Here is an 18578-nt window from a genome sequence, read left to right as displayed (position 1 = left end):
CAAGAGGCCAAAAGATTACCTTTTATAAGAACTGAACTGAGGAACAGAGAAGGGTTATACAGTTAACACCATCACCACCATCACCTTGGCTTTAGTTTAAATATTTACTTCCAGGTAATGGTCAGGAGTGACTCAGAAGACCCATCAGGTGAATCCTGAGATCACCTTTAATAGGGCTTACAGTGTACTCTTTTTCAGTTTGTTGTTTCCACTGCTTTCTTGTCTGGTACTTTTCTACACTGTATCCACAAAGACAAACATTACTTCTTAAGCAGCTTGAACATATCTGCTTCTGCAGCAGGATTAGAGATTAAAATATCCTCTTCCCATTGTTTTATTTTTTTCTTCCCACTGTTTATTTTATTTATTTGTTTATTTTTGGCCACTCTGTGTGGCATGCAGGATCTTAGTTCCCCAACCAGGGATCAAACCTGTGCCACCTGCAGTGGAAGCGTGGAGTCCTAACTGCTGGACTACCAGGGAAGTCCCATTGTCCCATTGTTTTAAAAAGTAACCTGCAAACCACCAGCATCCACATCACCCAGTGTGACCATTTTGTAAACTCCAGTTTTTCTGGAGTTCAACTCATTAATAAGTTCCCAGCATGCTCCTCAGCTGAGTCTGCTCTTAGGCTGCAGGTGATAAGGGCCCCCTTTTAAGGAACCCTTCTGGCTTTCTCACCCTTCAGCTATCTTTAAAAATTAACTGTACATTACATCCCCAGAATGTATTAATTTTTTTTTAAAATTAATTAATTTATTTATGGCTATGTTGGGTCTTCGTTTCTGTGCGAGGGCTTTCTCTAGTTGCGGCAAGTGGGACCACTCTTCATCGCGGTGCGCAGGCCTCTCACCATCGCGGCCTCTCTTGTTGCGGAGCACAGGCTCCAGATACGCAGGCTCAGTAGTTGTGGCTCACGGGCCCAGCTGCTCCGCGGCATGTGGGATCCTCCCAGACCAGGGCTCGAACCCGTGTTCCCTGCATTGGCAGGCAGATTCTCAACCACTGCGCCACCAGGGAAGCCCTGTATTAATCTTATAACCGGAAGTTTGTACCTTTTGACTGCCTTCACCCATTCCCCCTATCCCCAACGCTCCATCCCCCTTCACCTCTGGCAACCACAAATCTTTCTGTTTCTATGAATTTGGTTTTTTTTTTTAGATTCCACATTTAAGTGAGACAATAAGGTATTTATTTTTCTCTGTCTCACTTATTTCACTTGGCATATGCCCTCAAGGTCCACTGTTGCAAATGGCAAGATTTCCTCCTTTCTCACAGGAAGCTTTGTGGACAGTAGTATGTGGGTGGGATAAAGATAGGTTGATGCCTTCAAAGATAGGTTGATGCCTTCAGAATCCAGCAACCAGGGATAGTATAATGGTGGGCAAGAGGTCGTAGTTTCAATCTTTGAATCTAGCTTCCTCTAAGTGGAGACAGTATTTTCTGGATTCCCTGTTCTTTTATTTTCCTAACACTTTGGGGTCCCCAACTGGCTTGGTTGCCCAGATCCTACAATCTGTAATGATTGGCTACCCTGGTTGTAACCCCAGGTCATCAAGACTGTCACTATCCTGGCATCATCAGGCAATACCAACTGGCCTCACTGTTCAGCCCCTGTGGATGGCTGCATTTGAACAGTGTATCTAACCAAAGTCCCTCGGATCTAGTCTGCTGGTTCTAGTGCCCTCCTGCTTTGATCAGGTGTCACTTATGCAGCTGAGTCAAAGATGTAGGGATGGGAGTGATGAGTAGAGAATTGAGGGCTACAGTTTGAAAAATGACTTCTATTCCCTTCCCCAGCCCTATATTCGTGCTGCCGATTAGCATTAGCGATAGCTACCTGAATGTCCTTTAAGCCTCCTCTACCTATGTCTCATGACTTAGTGAATGGCATACCATCCACTCAGTGCCTAAACTGGAAGCCTAGCAGTCATCCATTGTTCTTCCTCTCCTCTACAGCCCACATCTGATTGATTACTATCTGGTTGATTCTTCCTTCATAATATCCCTTGAGTTTGTCCCCTTTATCTCTACTGACATTACCTTATTTTGAACCACAGGTTGCAAACTGGTGACGTTTGCACCAGATTTGGCCATTATTTGATTGGGTTTAGTTTTGCACAATTTTAAAAATAAAAAAATTACATTGAAATTTTCTTGAAAATTTGTAAGATCTAGCAATACCGGGCAGTATTATTGCATGAAGACTATTAATTGGAGCTGAATAGTGGCTATCTTTTTAGAGAAGGTATGTGCTTTTGATTTTTCACAGTTCCTACCATTCCCTATTGTCTTTAGAACCTGCCTGCTTCACTGGTTTTTGTTACATGTCTGGCTCCTGCAGGAACTGGAATCTGTGACCCCTTGTTTTCTCTCAAGAGAAAACCTTCTAACTGGTTTCCCAGCCTGAAGTTTTACCCTTCTTTAATCCATACTGCAGCCAGAATGATCTTGGAAAGAAACTTTATCCAGTCACTCCACTGCTTATGCCAACCTCTAGCCTTCAGTGGTATCTCACTGTTGTCAGGAACAAACAAACAGCTCTTTAGTATGATGACATTTAAGACCCTTCATGATCTGACCTTACTTATCTAATGTCAGTCAGCTCAAGAAAATGTTCTTTCTCTTACACATTACTCTCCAGCCATATTCAACTTCTTGGATTTATTTGAAAAGAAAGCATTAAAATGTGGCCATGTGCCTGGGGTTTGGATTCAGAAGGATATGGACTTAAAAAACTTGCTGCAGGTTTTTTTTGGCAGATACTATCAGGTTAGCAAGTTTCCTTTCTATTCCTCGTTTGCTAAATTGAAAAAAAAAAATCACATACTGAAATTTGTCGGAAGAATTCTGCGTCTATTGAGATGACTATGATTTTTCTTTTTTTATGTCTAATATGTTGAAAGACATTTATTTCTAATTATAAGCATATTTTTTTATTCCTCATATAAACCGTACTGGTCATATTTTATTATTCTTTTTAGGTTCTTCTTGGATTTAGGTGCTGTCTCTCTCTCTATATGATTATATATGTATGTTTTGGGATTTTTACATCTGGGCTTATAAGTGAAATTGGTTGGTAATTTTTTTGTTTTGCTATCATGGTTATGCTACTCTCATAAAGTGAGTTGGGCTTCTATCCTTTTTTCACATTCTTTGGAATAGTTTGTGTAAGATCTGAATTATTTTTTTTTCCTTGACTATTTAGTTGAACTTGCCTACGGAGCCATAAGAGGCTAAAGTTTTCTTTGTGGAAAGACTTTTGTTTCCTGATTCAATTTATCTAATGATACATGATTACTAAAATTTACTGTTTCTCCTTGTGTTGGTTTTGGTAAGCTATGTATTTTCTAGGAATCTGCCCATTTCACACAAATCTTCAAATTTATTACAGTTATTTATAATATAATCTTATCTATTTTAAGACTGAATAACATTTAGTGATTCTCTTTTTTTCATTCCTGTTATTGACTATAAGTGCATTCTCTCTTTTTTTTCTTAGTCTCTCCAGATATTTATCAATTTCATTAGTTTTTCATTAGACTTTTGGTTGAGTTGTCCTTTTTTAATGGATTTTTGTTTTCTATTTTATGTAATTGTGCTCTTATCTTTATTATTTCTTCCTACTTTCTTTCTGCCTCAAATAATCTATTATTTTTACATCTAGTAGTGCTTTTGCCTAAAAGTACGTACAGGCATATCTCATTTTATTTTACTTTGCTTTATTGTGCTTTGCATATACTGTTTTTTTTTTTTTTTAAACAAATTAAAGGTTTATGGCAACACCGTGTCAAGCAAGTCTATTGGCACCATTTTTTCCAGCAGTATTTGCTCCCTTTGTGTCTCTGTGTCACATTTTGATAATTTTCACAATATTTCAAACTTTTTCAAGGCGAGACCCTCCACCAACAAAGAGATTACGACTTGCTGAAGGCTCAGATGATGGTTAGCATTTTTTAGCAATAAAGTATTTTTAAAGTATGTACATTGTTTTTTTAGACATACTGCGGTTACATACTTAATAGACTATAGTATAATGTAAACTAAACTTTTATATGCATTGGGAAACCAAAAAATTTGTGTGACTCACTATTGTGATATTGGCTTTAATGTGGTGGTCTGGAACTGAACGTGCAATATCTCTGAGGTATGCCTGTTTATTTGGTCTCACATTAACATATGTATATCAGCTTTCCTGCTCTCTCTTTTAAAAAAAATTTTTTTTTAACTTTTACGTTTTGAAATAATTATAGATTTTTCTCAGGAAGTTGCAAAGATTGTACAGAGAGATCCTGTGTATACTCTAACCAGTTCTCCCCAGTGGTTACATCTTATGTAACTATAGTACAATATCAAAATCAGGAATTTGACATTGGTACAATGTGTGTGTATAGTTCTTTTTCATCTTATCACATGTATGTATAAATTTGTGTAACGACCACTGCAATCAAGATATAGAACTGTTCTATCACCACAAGATCTCTTTCATGCTACCCCTTTTATTGTCACATCCACCCTCTCCTTCCCATCATACTTAACTTTGGGCAAGTACTAATTTGTTCTCTGCCTTTATAATTTTGTAATTTAAAAATGTTGTGTAAATGGAATCATACAGTCTGTGACCTTTTGAGATTGTTTTCATTCTGCAAAATGCCCTTGAGATCCATCTAATTTAATCTGCCTGTATCGGTAGTTGGTTCCTTTTATTGCTGAGTAGTATTTCATCATACTGATGTGTTCTATAGTTTAAACGTTCACTTAATTTTTAAAATTGAAATATGGTTGATTTACAATATTATATTAGTTTCAGGTGTATATCAGAGGTGAAGCAGTTCTAGGTGATGGCAAGATTCAAGATGAGGCCATGGGAATGGGTGACTGAAGTGGAGCAGAGGTGAGGCTTATCGTGTTGAGGAGGCTAGGTTTCGGAGAGGACACTCATGTGGATGTTTGAATCACTTGGGGTAGGAGTAGATCTTGGGTTGGAGAGGAATTCTATGAAGTAAGTTCCAGTGTTCTCAAGGAATGAGGGAGAGTAACCAAAGGGAGATGGTAGGCATATGGCCAAAATACATAAACCTCAAAGAAGCAAGAGACTTTACAAGAAGGTGGAGTTAGTGATGGTCTTAAAGTGCCAGGAGTAGCTTTTGCACAGCAAAGTAAACTATAAACAAAATGAAAAGACAACCTACGGACTGGGAGAAAATATTTGCAAACAATGTGACCGACAAGAGCTTAATTTTGAAAATATGCAAATAGCTCACACAGCTCAATAACAAACAAAACAAAACAAACAAAAAAGAAAAACAAGCAACCCAATAAAAAAATGGGCAGAAGGCCTAAAAAGACATTTCTCCAAAGAAGATATCCAGATGGCCAATAAGCACATGAAAAGATGCTCAACATCACTAATTATTAGAGAAATGCAAATCAAAACTACAATGAGGTATCACCTCACACTAGTCAGGATAGGCATCATCAAAAAGTCTACCAATTATAAATGCTGGAGAGGGTGTGGAGAAAAGGGAACCCTCATACACTGTTGGTGGGAATGTAAGTTGGTGCAGCCACTATGGAGAACAGTATGGAGCTTCCTCAAAAAACTAAAAACAGTTCCCATATGATCCAGCAATCCCACTCCTGGGCATACATCTGGACAAAACTCTAATTTGAAAAGATACGTGCACCCCATCAGCAGCACTATTTACAATAGTCAAGACATGGAAGCAACCTAAATGTCCATTGACAGATGAATGGATAAAGAAGATGTGGTATATATATACACAGTGGAATATTAGCCATAAAAAAGAATGAAATAATGCCATTTGCAGCAACAAATGGACCTAGAGATTATCATACTAAGTGAAGTAAGTCAGAAGGAGAAAGACAAATACCATATGACATGACTTATATGTGGAATCTAAAAAATTATACAAATGAACTTATTACAAAACAGAAAGAGATTCACATAGAAAGCAAACTTATGGTTACCAAAGGGGAAAGGTGGCGGGGGGAGGGATAAATTAGGAGTTTAGATTATCATACTAAGTGAAGTAAGTCAGAAAGAGAAAGACAAATACCATTTGACATTACTTATATGTCTTGTAATAAACTATAATGGAAAAGAATCTGAAAAAGAATATTTTATATATATATACGTATATAACTGAATCACTTTGCTGTACACCAGAAACTAATACAACATTGTAAATCATCTATATTTCAATTAAAAAAAAAGTGCCAGGAGTGAGATTGATTACTTCTAGATCCAGATATACCTGGGTTTGGGAGAATAAATAGTCTCTACTTGAGGCTCTTTTTACAGAGGATTTTGAATTTCTGTGTATTATTTCTATGAAGATTTTCATGTCTTTCTAATACATGTATATACCCACAACAATATATGTATTGTTTTGTATGGTTTTAAACTTTAAACAAATGGCATAATACTCTGCATATTATTCTGTACCTTGTATTTTCATTCAATTTGTTTTAAGGTTTATTCATGTTGATACTTGCTCTCACTCACATTAACTACAATATTTAACGGTATTGCTACCTGTTTTGTATTCATTCTTCTGTTGATGAATATTTAGATTGTTTTCAATTGTTGTTATTCAGAAAATGCTGCCCTGAACATAATTACAGGTGTCTTCTTCTTTATCTATGATATTCTACAGTTTCACTTTTGTGTGTCCAAGTGTGGATTTATATTTTGTTTAATGGTATTTTGGATATATTTTAATGAGAATTTATATCTCTTTTCAATTCTGGAAAATTCTCACTATCTGTTCAAGTTGCTCTTCTCCCTTAGTTTCTCCATTCTGTTTTTTCTGTAACTCCTATCAGCAAATGTTGGAGCTTCTCCATGAAAACTCCATCTCTGTACTGCTCTTTGATATTTTATCTCTTTGCCTCTCTGTGTTATGTTCTGGGTGAGGTATTCAACATTATCTTGCAGTTCACTAATTCTCTCTTCATCTCTGTTAAGTCTAGACTTTAGTCCACCAATTGGGTCTTTAAACATTTTAGTGGCTATATTTTTCATTTGCAGTTTTCAAATTTGTTCTTTTACATATCTATCTGGGCTTGTTTTAATTCTGCACATGTGTTTCATGATTTTCTCTATGTTATATGTAAATTATTCATTCACTGTCTTTTTGAGGAGCTTAAAAGTTTATTTTAAAGCATTTATAGACTTTTAATATTTTAATATTCTCTAGTATAAATTTATCTTCCAAATATTGATTTTTTGGCTAGCTCTTGTAGAGTTAGGTTTTTTCCAAGTGTTTTATAATGTTGAATTTCAGACTCATTTTTAGTGGGAGAGCACACACACACACACTCTCAGTTCCTAGGTGTGCTCCATATAAGCTTTTGCCTCAGACAGTGGCAGGCAGAAGTTTTTCATTTTTCTTTCATAAAATAGAGGACCTGTTCCCAGCCCCTCACTTCCAGAGTGACTTTGGCTCTAGTCCTGGTTGCAGGTAGAGAACTTTTAGTTTCTGTTAACTTGCAGGGGCTGAACGCATAGCTGCCTCTAACTGCTTAAGCCTGGAAGCTAGCAGGCCCTCAGCTTCAGCCCTACTCACAGCTTTTATTAATAGTTTTCTTATATTTGTGGCCCATGGAGATATCTATCTTGCCTTTGAACCATTATATGCTTTTAAAATGTTCTCTTTTGCATTTTTTCAATTATTGTTATGTGCTCACTGTATATAGGGTATCTCAAAGCATGGACTTAAATGCAATATTGAGAAGAATACATATTAATAACTTGAAAATTTTAATGCAATTCATAAAAACCCAACCTGTATTCTTTTCATTAGGAAAATAAACATGTGGCCTGAGTGGAGGAATCTGGGAAAGGTTTTCCAAATCCTTCTCTTCTCCTTTTCTTCTCCTATTACTTTCCTATCTCATCTCTCCCATTTGTTGCTTTTTTCTTTTCCCTTCCATTATCCTACTGCTTCCCCTTCTCTTTCCATTTCGCTGCTCCCTGCCCCGCTTCTTCCTCCTTCCCTTCCCTTTCCTCCTTTTACTTTTCTTTGCTGACTCTTCCCCTCCCAGAGTTCTCCTGTATTTAGGTCAGGTTCTCTTATGATTTGTCATCCTCCTAGTGCTGTGTCAGTCCTTTAATGCCAGGTAACAGGAAGCAGCAGATGTGCCTCATGTTTATATGTATCAGGGTTCCACTCAAGGGAAGGGCTGGTCCTCAGTAATGTTGTGATGTACAACATGGGGAATATAGCCAATATTTTATAATAACTATAAATGGAACATAACCTTAAAAAATTGTCACTATATTGTACACCTGTAACATATAATACTGTACAGCAAATATACTTCAATAAAAAAGGATAAGTTAAAAAAAATACTTAGATGTTGAAAATCATAAAACATGGATAAAAAAATAAAAGAAAAATTAAATAAACGTGAAGCCATCCCATGGTGACGGAAAGACTTAATAATATTGTTAAGATGGCAATAGTACATAATGCAAGCTACACATTCAGTGTGATTCCTCTGAAAATTCCCAAAGGGCTTTGGGAAGAAATATGCAAGTTGATCCTAACATTCATATGGAATTTAAAGTGACCCCAAGGAGCCAAAACAATCTTAGAAAAGAAAATCAAAGTTGGAGGCTTACACTTCCCATTTTCAAATGTTAGTGCAAAGGAACAGTAAACAAAACACTGTGAGACTGGCATAAAGCTATACATATAGATGAATGAAATTGAAGGGAGATCCCAGAAATAAACCCACCCATCTATGGTGAACTGATTTTAGACAACAGTCAACAATATTAAATTGGGGGATAATGGTGTTTTCAACAAATGGTGCTAGGCAATTGGCTATCCACATTCAGAGGAATGAAATTGGACCCTTTCCTTCTACCCATACAAAAAGTAACTCAAAATACATAAAAGGTTTAAATGTAAGAAGTAAAATTACAGTCAACACCCTATATTCACAGGTTCCACATCCATGGGTTCAACCAACTCGAGACTGAAAATATTAGAAAAAAGAAATTACAAAAATTTCAAAAGGCAAAACTTGAATTTGCCATGTGCCAGCAAATAGTTACACAGCATTTACATTGTATTTACATTTATATAACATTTACATTGTATTAGCTATTATAAGTAATCTAGAGATGATTTAAAGCATACAGGATGATGTGCCTAGGTTATATGCAAATACTATACCATTTTATATAAGAGACTTGAGCATATGCAGATTTTGGTATGTCCTGCTGTCCTTGAACCGATCCTCCAAAGATACTGAGGGATGACTGTATAAACTCTCCAATAAAACATGGGGATAAATCTTTAGGATTTAGCAATGGTTTTGTAGATCTGAGAGCAAAGCACAAGCAATGAAAAAATAAATTGGATTTCCTCAAAATTAAAAACCTTTTTGCATCAAAAGATGCAATTCAGAAAGTGAAAATATAGCCCACAGAATTAAATAAAATATTTGCACATTAAAAATATGATGAGTCGTTATCCAGAGTATATCAAGAACTTTTACAACTCAATAACATAAAGACAAAAAACCCAATTTTAGAAATGGATAAATGACTTCAATAGACCACTCTCCAAACAAGACAAATGGTCAACAAGCAGAAAAAAGATGTCAAATATCATTAGTCATGATGGAAATGCAAATTAAAACCACAATTCAACAACTCCCTCACATATTCTAAAATGGTTATAATCAAGAAAATTAAAAATAACAAATGTTGGTAACAAGGTAGAGAAATTGGAAACATTAAAAATTACTTGTGGAGCTCAACCACCAGAGGGCAGACAGCAGAAGCAAGAAAAACTACAATCCTGCAGCCTGTGGACCAAAAACCACAGTTACAGAAAGATAGACAAGATGAAAAGGCAGAGGACTATGTACCAGATGAAGGAACAAGAAAAATCCCCAGAAAAACAACTAAATGAAGTGGAGATAGGCAACTTTCCAGAAAAAGAATTCAGAATAATGATAGTGAAGATGATCCAGGACCTCGGAATAAGAATGGAGGCAAAGATTGAGAAGATGCAAGAAATGATTAACAAAGACCTAGAAGAATTAAAGAACAAACAAACAGAGATGACCAATACAATACATGAAATGAAAACTACACTAGAAGGAATCAATAGCAGAATAACTGAGGCAGAAGAATGGATAAGTGACCTGGAAGACAGAATGGTGGAATTCACTGCTGTGGAACAGACTAAAGAAAAAAGAATGAAAAGAAATGAAGACAGCTTAAGAGACCTCTGGGACAACATTAAATGCAACAACATTCGCATTATAGGGGTCCCAGAAGGTGAAGAGAGAGAGAAAGGACCAGAGAAAATATTTGAAGAGATTATAGTCGAAAACTTCCCTAACATGGGAAAGGAAATAGCCACCCAAGTCCAGGAAGCACAGAGAGTCCCATACAGGATAAACCCAAGGAGAAACACGCCGAGACACATAGTAATCAAAGTGGCAAAAATTAAAGACAAAGAAAAATTATTGAAAGCAGCAAGGGAAAAACGACAAATAACATACAAGGGAACTCCCATAAGGTTAACAGCTGATTTCTCAGCAGAAACTCTGCAAGCCAGAAGGGAGTATCATGATATACTTAAAGTGATGAAAGGGAAGAACCTACAACCAAGATTACTCTACCTGGCAAGGATCTCATTTAGATTTGATGGAGAAATCAAAAGCTTTACAGACAAGCAAAAGCTAAGAGAATTCAGCACCACCAAACCAGCTCTACAACAAATGGTAAAGGAACTTCTCTAAGTGGGAAACACAAGAGAAGAAAAGGACCTACAAAAACAAACCCAAAACAATTAAGAAAATGGTCATAGGAACATACATATCGATAATTACCTTAAACGTGAATGGATTAAATGCCCCAACCAAAAGACATAGACTGGCTGAATGGATACAAAAACAAGACCCATATATATGCTGTCTACAAGAGACCCACTGCAGACCTAGGGACACATACAGACTGAAAGTGAGGGGATGGAAAAAGATATTCCATGCAAATGGAAATCAAAAGAAAGCTGGAGTAGCTATACTCATATCAGATAAAATGGACTTTAAAATAAAGAATGTTACAAGAGACAAGGAAGGACACTACATAATGATCAAGGGATCAATCCAAGAAGAAGATATAACAATTATAAATATATATGCACCCAACATAGGAGCACCTCAATACATAAGGCAACTGCTAACAGCTATAAAAGAGGAAATTGACAGTAACACAATCATAGTGGGGGACTTTAACACCTCACTTACACCAATGGACAGATCATCCAAAATGAAAATAAATAAGGAAACAGAAGCTTTAAATGACACAATAGACCAGATAGATTTAATTGATATATATAGGACATTCCATCCAAAAACAGCAGATTACACGTTCTTCTCAAGTGCGCATGGAACATTCTCCAGGATAGATCACATCTTGGGTCACAAATCAAGCCTCAGTAAATTTAAGAAAATTGAAGTCATATCAAGCATCTTTTCTGACCACAACGCTATGAGATTAGAAATGAATTACAGGGAAAAAAACGTAAAAAAGACAAACACATGGAGGCTAAACAATACGTTACTAAATAACCAAGAGATCACTGAAGAAATCAAAGAGGAAATAAAAAAATACCTAGAGACAAATGACAATGAAAACACGACAACCCAAAACCTATGGGATGCAGCGAAAGCAGTTCTAAGAGGGAAGTTTATAGCTATACAAGCCTACCTCAAGAAACAAGAAAAATCTCAAGTAAACAATCTAACCTTACACCTAAAGAAACTAGAGAAAGAAGAACAAACAAAACCCAAAGTTAGCAGAAGGAAAGAAACCATAAAGATCAGAGCAGAAATAAATGAAATAGAAACAAAGAAAACAATAGCAAAGATCAATAAAACTAAAAGTTGGTTCTTTGAGAAGATAAACAAAATTGATAAGCCATTAGCCAGACTCATCAAGGAAAAGAGGGAGAGGACTCAAATCAATAAAATCAGAAATGAAAAAGGAGAAGTTACAACAGACACTGCAGAAATACAAAGCATCCTAAGATACTACTACAAGCAACTTTATGCCAATAAAATGGACAACCTGGAAGAAATGGACAAATTTTTAGGAAGGTATAACCTTCCAAGACTGAACCAGGAAGAAACAGAAAATATGAACAGACCAATCACAAGTAATGAAATTGAAACTGTGATTAAAAATCTTCCAACAAACAGGGGCTTCCCTGGTGGCACAGTGGTTGAGAATCTGCCTACCAATGCAGGGGACACGGGTTCGAGCCCTGGTCTGGGAAGATCCCACATGCCATGGAGCAACTAGGCCCGTGAGCCACAACTACTGAGCCTGCGCGTCTGGAGCTTGTGCGCCGCAACAAGAGAGGCCGCAACAGTGAGAGGCCCGCACACCGCGATGAATAGTGGCCCCCGCTCGCTGCAACCAGAGAAAGCCCTCGCACAGAAACGAAGACCCAACACAGCCAAAAATAAATAAATAAATAAATAAAAAAAATTAAAAAAAAAAAATCTTCCAACAAACAAAAGTCCAGGACCAGACGGCTTCACAGGTGAATTCTATCAAACATTTAGAGAAGAGCTAACACCTATCCTTCTCAAACTCTTCCAAAAAATTGCAGAGGAAGGAACACTCCCAAACTCATTCTACGAGGCCACCATCACCCTGATACCAAAACCAGACAAAGACACTACAAAAAAAGAAAATTACAGACCAATATCACTGATGAATATAGATGCAAAAATCCTCAACAAAATACTAGCAAACAGAATCCAACAACACATTAAAAGGATCATACACCACGATCAAGTGGGATTTATCCCAGGGATGCAAGGATTCTTCAATATATGCAAATCAATCAATGTGATACACTATATTAACAAATTGAAGAATAAAAACCATATGATCATCTCAATAGATGCAGAAAAAGCTTTCGACAAAATTCAACACCCATTTATGACAAAAACTCTCCAGAAAGTGGGCATAGAGGGAACCTACCTCAACATAATAAAGGCCATATATGACAAACCCACAGCAAACATCATTCTCAATGGTGAAAAACTGAAAGCATTTCCTCTAAGATCAGGAACGAGACAAGGATGTCCACTCTCACCACAATTATTCAACATAGTTCTGGAAGTCCTAGCCACGGCAATCAGAGAAGAAAAAGAAATAAAAGGAATATAAATTGGAAAAGAAGAAGTAAAACTGTCACTGTTTGCGGATGACGTGATACTATACATAGAGAATCCTAAAACTGCCACCAGAAAACTGCTAGAGCTAATTAATGAATATGGTAAAGTTGCAGGATACAAAATTAATGCACAGAAATCTCTTGCATTCCTATACACTAATGATGAAAAATCTGAAAGAGAAATTATGGAAACACTCCCATTTACCATTGCAACAAAAAGAATAAAATACCTAGGAATAAACCTACCTAGGGAGACAAAAGACCTGTATGCAGAAAACTATAAGACACTGATGAAAGAAATTAAAGATGACACCAACAGATGGAGAGATATACCATGTTCTTGGATTGGAAGAATCAACATTGTGAAAATGAGTATACTACCCAAAGCAATCTACAGATTCAATGCAATCCCTATCAAATTACCAATGGCATTTTTTACGGAGCTAGAACAAATCATCTTAAAATTTGTATGGAGACACAAAAGACCCCGAATAGCCAAAGCAGTCTTGAGGCAAAAAAATGGAGCTGGAGGAGTCAGACTCCCTGACTTCAGACTATACTACAAAGCTAGAGTAATCAAGACAATATGGTACTGGCACAAAAACAGAAACATAGATCAATGGAACAAGATAGAAAGCCCAGAGATTAACCCACGCACCTATGGTCAACTAATCTATGACAAAGGAGGCAAAGATATACAATGGAGAAAAGACAGTCTCTTCAATAAGTGGTGCTGGGAAAACTGGACAGCTACATGTAAAAGAATGAAATTAGAATACTCCCTAACACCATACACAAAAATAAACTCAAAATGGATTAGAGACCTAAATATAAGACTGGACACTATAAAACTCTTAGAGGAAAACATAGGAAGAACACTCTTTGACATAAATCACAGCAAGATCTTTTTTGATCCACCTCCTAGAGTAATGGAAATAAAAACAAAAATAAACAAATGGGACCTAATGAAACTTCAAAGTTTTGCACGGCAAAGGAAACCATAAACAAGATGAAAAGACAACCCTCAGAATGGGAGAAAATATTTGCAAACGAATCAACGGACAAAGGATTAATCTCCAAAATATATAAACAGCTCATTCAGCTCAATATTAAAGAAACAAACACCCCAATCCAAAAATGGGCAGAAGACCTAAATAGACATTTCTCCAAAGAAGACATACAGACGGCCACGAAGCACATGAAAAGACGCTCAACATCACTAATTATTAGAGAAATGCAAATCAAAACTACAATGAGGTATCACCTCACTCCTGTTAGAATGGGCATCATCAGAAAATCAACAAACAACAAATGCTGGAGAGGGTGTGGAGAAAAGGGAACCCTCTTGCACTGTTGGTGGGAATGTAAATTGATACAGCCACTATGGAGAACAATATGGAGGTTCCTTAAAAAACTAAAAATAGAATTACCATATGACCCAGCAATCCCACTACTGGGCATATACCCAGAGAAAACCGTAATTCAAAAAGACACATGCACCCGAATGTTCATTGCAGCACTATTTACAATAGCCAGGTCATGGAAGCAACCTAAATGCCCATCAACAGACGAATGGATAAAGAAGTAGTGGTACATATATACAATGGAATATTACTCACCCATAAAAAGGAACGAAATTGAGTCATTTGTTGAGACATGGAGGGATCTAGAGACTGTCATACAGAGTGAAGTAAGTCAGAAAGAGAAAAACAAATATCGTATATTAATGCATGTATGTGGAACCTAGAAAAATGGTACAGATGAGCCGGTTTGCAGGGCAGAAGTTGAGACACAGATGTAGAGAATGGACATATGGACACCAAGGGGGGAAAACTGCGGTGGGGTGGGGATGGTGGTGTGCTGAATTGGGCGATTGGGATTGACATGTATACACTGATGTGTATAAAATTGATGCCTAATAAGAACCTGCAGTATAAAACAACAAACAAACAAAACAACTAATACTAAACTTTCATTGGGTTATTTGTATGGAAATATGTTAATATAAATGTTTCAGACATTACATGAAATTTCTAAAAATCTTATATTTGTATTTGTATGGAAATATGTATGGAAATATGTTAATATAAATGTTTCAGACATTACATGAAATTTCTAAAAATCTTATATGTTCTGGTATAATGTTATAAGTAATAATCCTAGTTATTACTTTAAAATGTATATCTCAGAAATAACTAATTTTCTTGTCAACTGCATTATTATGAACTTTCATCAAATCTTTAACAGTGGTCATTTTAAAGTCTTTTGTCATTTACAGACAGTTCTGGGTGTTAAAAAAAAAATTACTTGTGGAAATGGGAAAATGTACAACCTATGTTTACAACATAAATGTACAATTAGCATATGGTTCAACAACTATACTCCTAGATATATATATATATATATATATATCCCCCAAAGAATTGAAAACACGTGTACACATATATAGATAGCAGCACTGTTCACAATAGCCAAGCGGTAGAAACAACGCAAACGTCCAGCAGAGGGTAAATGGATAAACAAAATGGGGTAGATCCAGGGACTTCCCTGGTGGTCCAGTGGTTAAGACTCCGTGCTTCCAATGCAGGGGGCGCGGGTTTGATTCCTGGTTGGGGAACTAAGATCCCACATGCTGTGCAGTGCAGCCGAAAAGAAAAAAAAATGGGGTAGATCCATAAACAGCCATATTATTCGCCATAGAAGGAATAAAATAAAATGGTTCCGCCTCTGTGGAAAACAGTATGGCAGTTCTTCAAAAACTTAAACATAGAATTAACATATGATCCATCAGTTCCACATCAGGGTATATACTCAAAAGATTGAAAGCAGAGACGGGAACAGATATGGGTACACTCATATTAACAGCAGCATTAATCACAATACCAAAAGGTAGAAGCGACCCAAGTGTCCATTGATGAACGAATGGACTGAACTAAATGTGGCATATACACAAAGGAATGTAATTCAGTCATAAAAACTAAGGAAATACCAACACATGCTACAACGTATATGAGCCTTGAAGTCATTATGATAAATGAAATAACCCTGTCACAAAAAGACAAAAATGATACTATTCCACTTATATGAGGTATCCAGAGAAGTCAAATTCAAAGGCAGAAAGTAGAACGCAGTTGCCAGGGGCTTAGGGGAATTCGTGTTTAATGACTACAGAGTTTCACTAGTGAAAATTGAAAAGTTCTGAACATGGATGGTGAGGATATTTGTACAACAATGTGAATGTGGTTAATGTCATAGAATTTTAAGTATACTTAAAATGGTTTGAATGGTAAATGTTATGACATTTAAGCACAATGAGAAAAATGAATGAAGTACTGATACATGTTACAACACGGATGAACATTGAAAACATCTTAAAACATCCTAAGTGAAAAAAGCCAAACAGAAAAGGCCAGCCAGATCATACTCAACTTGTGTGCTTTAAGTTCATCAAGGTTGCAAAACTGAGGGAAAGTAAGAGTAGTGGTTCCAGAAAAAGAAAACTGGATCAGAATGGAAAAAGACATTTCCCTAGAGTTGGGGCAGCTGGTGAAAGTTGAAGTGGTCCTGTGGATTGGATTATAATGTGGAAATCATACTAATTTCCTCATTTGGAGGTTATGTGCTGGTTCCCTGGGAGAGTGTCCTTGTTCTGGGTAAAACACACTGGAGTATTTTGTGTGAAATGGCAAATGTGGTAAAGCAATGACAGCTAGGGAATCTGAGTAGAGATAAACAGTACTTTGCACTGCTATTGCAAATTTTCTGTATGTTTGAAATTACTTTCCAAAACACCATGTCAATACCACGCCAGAACACCGGAGAAGACATCACACCTCCTTGTAAAGGCCAAGCCTTACCCAGATTCAGTTCACACAAAGTCATGAACCTAATCACCCACATAGGTAGGAGTCCACCTGTAATTTACGGGCACTGTGGGAAGATTATATTAGGAGCCACTATGTCTTCTGTGTTGTGGATGACCTGGATGTGATAGAAACAGTGGGATTTTTGAATTCCAATTTTCTACATCATTCCACCAAAAAACTATTAGAACTAATAAGTGAATTCAGTGAAGTTACAAAATCAATACACAAAAATCAACTGCATTTCTAAATACTAATAATGAACCATCAGAAAGACAAAGAAAACAATCCAATTTACAATTGCGTCAAAAAGAACAAAATACCTAGAAATAAATTTAACAAAGGACTTGAAAGACCTTTGACACATGAAGAAATTAAGGAATACACAAACAAATGGAAAGATATCCCATGCTCATGGAATGGAAGAATTAATATTATAAAAATGTCCATTCTACCCAAAGCAATGTACACAGTGAATGCAATCCCTACCAAAACTCCAATGGTATTCTTCACAGAAATAGAGCAAATCATTCTAATATTTGCGTGGAACCACAAAGGACAGCAAACGGCCAAAGCGATCCTCAGAAAGGAGAACAGGATGGAGGCATCTCGCACCCTGACTTCAAATTATACTGTGAAGCTACAATAACCAAAACAGTGTGAAATTGGCACAAAAACAGGTGCAAGCATCAGAAGAACAGAACAGAGAGACCAGAATTAAACCTGTATGGATGCGGTCAGTTAATTTATGACAAAGGGGCCAAGAACACACCAAGTGGAAAGGACAGTCCCCTCAATAAACAGTGCTGGGAAAATTGGACACCACACGCCAAAAAACTACACAGGACACTAGTCTTCACTGCACAGAAACCTGATTAAAAACCCAGTTTTCCACATCAAGCCCTTCCTGGGTCATCTGAAGGTGGATCCCCGCCCCCACCCCCCAGCAGTCAGTCATACACAGGAAGCTTCTGCTCACTTTCCTTACTTCTCAATTTTTCCTCACCTTTTACTCCTGGCCGTGCCTCTCTGGGCGGATCCTGAGCAAACCCAGGTCCTGTCAGCATGGACATAGCCCCAGGTTGTCCTGAAGCCCAAATTCCAGCGAGTCCTATGGAGACTGAACTCCTGTTGCACGGACGCTAGCCCTTCGAGTCCCAAAGCGGAAGCCCTGGCGGTGCTTGAGGAGATAGAACTCCTTTCAGCTGCGCGCAGAGCGAAGTCCGCGGTGGGAGGCACCTGCACGGCGGGTCAGAGAAGCGGGCTCAGCGCCTTCTGTGGTTGATGCGGGAAATGCAGGCCGCGTCTAGCTCACAGTTCCCTGGAGATAGTGCTCCCTGCTGGCAGAACTGCTGAACTCATTGAACTTTGGAAATTCAAACTGAAATGGAGCTACATATCCCATAACTTCTCCAAAAATAGTTAAGGAGCAATTAATTGGAAACTATATGGAATGAAATGAATGCAGATACAA

General features: G+C 37.1%; 1 protein-coding gene across 1 annotated transcript in view; it reads right to left on the bottom strand.

Annotated features, from left to right (window-relative positions):
- The window catches only part of SPMIP11 (sperm microtubule inner protein 11), a 107562-nt gene extending 89258 nt beyond the window's left edge, over positions 1 to 18304 (bottom strand). The window contains 1 exon segment of the mRNA XM_059935798.1: positions 18111 to 18304. The gene's annotated coding sequence lies outside the window, so the exon portion shown is untranslated.
- Positions 18305 to 18578: the final 274 nt, after the last annotated feature.

Source organism: Balaenoptera ricei, chromosome 10 (genome assembly GCF_028023285.1).
Source record: "Balaenoptera ricei isolate mBalRic1 chromosome 10, mBalRic1.hap2, whole genome shotgun sequence".
Classification (NCBI taxonomy): domain Eukaryota; kingdom Metazoa; phylum Chordata; class Mammalia; order Artiodactyla; family Balaenopteridae; genus Balaenoptera; species Balaenoptera ricei.
The sequence above is the reverse complement of the archived record's forward strand: the minus strand, read 5'-3'. Positions and strand labels throughout refer to the sequence as shown.